This window comes from Octopus bimaculoides, chromosome 25 (genome assembly GCF_001194135.2).
Source record: "Octopus bimaculoides isolate UCB-OBI-ISO-001 chromosome 25, ASM119413v2, whole genome shotgun sequence".
Classification (NCBI taxonomy): Eukaryota; Metazoa; Mollusca; class Cephalopoda; order Octopoda; family Octopodidae; genus Octopus; species Octopus bimaculoides.
Window position 1 is genome coordinate 10,405,366 of NC_069005.1, and position 1,668 is coordinate 10,407,033.

Below are 1,668 nucleotides of genomic sequence, written 5' to 3' on the forward strand. Positions count from 1 at the left end.
TATATATATCTTTGTGTGTTTGCATGTATATATATATATATATATATATGTACATACATTCATATATACATACATATTTGGACATATCAATTAAAGAGCTTTGCCGAAAATTAAGAATATTGAATAAGCATGAATAGTTGATCGTTTTATTACGAGTTTAAAATAATCTGATCGCTCAATTCATAGAGAATTCTCAGTTAAGCTATGTCTATTTTATCAGAAGCCAACTTAATTCGCCGGTTGTTGCTTATCAGTAGGAAGACAGATATATGTTTCAGCTCTCATACAAACACTTCGACAATGAGACCTATTACGAAGATAAAGACTTCATTTCCATCGACCGTTTACTGTCTTAATAATTCCTGCCGGAATATTATATGAGCACATACAGAGGCACGCGCGCAGACACGTAAGCACAGGCATTCAGTAACAAAGTACAAGTACGTATAAACGCATTCGCATCATACATACGCACACACACACACGCGCACACATATATACATATAGAAACGAATGTATGTATATTTATATGTATGTATGTATGTATGAATATATGCACAAATTAATAACATGCATATATAAATATATACATATCTATATATATGTAAATATATGTTTATGTATATATATATATGTATATATATATATATATATATATATATGTGTGTGTGTGCGTGTGTGTGTGTGTGTGTGCGTGTGTGTGTGTACATGTATATATATATATGTTCATATACATATACACGCTCATTACATGCATATACAATATGTGTACAAATACACGTGCTAACGTAAATGAATATGAAAATATACACACATATATATCTACACACACACATATATATATATATATATCTCTCTCTCTATATATATATATAGACATGTGTATGTATATATACATACATACGTATATACACATATATATATATATATATCTTTATACATACATACGTATATATATAGATAATACCTGCATACATACATAGATACATACACACACGCACACACATATCTCTCTCTCTGTCTCTCTCTCTCTCTCTCTCTCTCTATATATATATATATATATATATATATATATATATATATATAAATATATATATATATATGTAGTTATATATATGTGTGTGTTTCAGACGAAAAATGATAGAGAGATGGTGGGGAAGAACCTAGTTTGAGAGATGTTAACGGAGCCTTTGAATTTTCTAACTGTTGCCGTGTTAAAAGATTTCATCTAATGTTAAGCAACGACTTCAGATTTAATCACACTCTTTCTGTAATTGCTGATGTTGTTGTTGGTGTTCTTCTTCTTCTCCTTGTGAATGGCTGATGTAGCGGCGGCAGCGGTGGTAGTGGTGGTGGTGGTCTTATGGTGTTGTTCCTGGTGAAATTGGTGTTGTAGTTATTATTATTGTAGTTGTTATTCTTATCGTTACAGTTGCTGCTGTTTACATTTTGCTGAAGCACTTGCTGTTGTCTTTGGTGTTGTGCGTGTAGAATGTATGAGAGAAATGTAGAGTCACTTTACTGCGAATGGTGGAAGAGATGGCCACACACATACATACACATGCACACATATATATGCATCTACATACATACATGCATACATACATACATATATATATATATATATATATATATATATATATATATATATATATATATATATATATA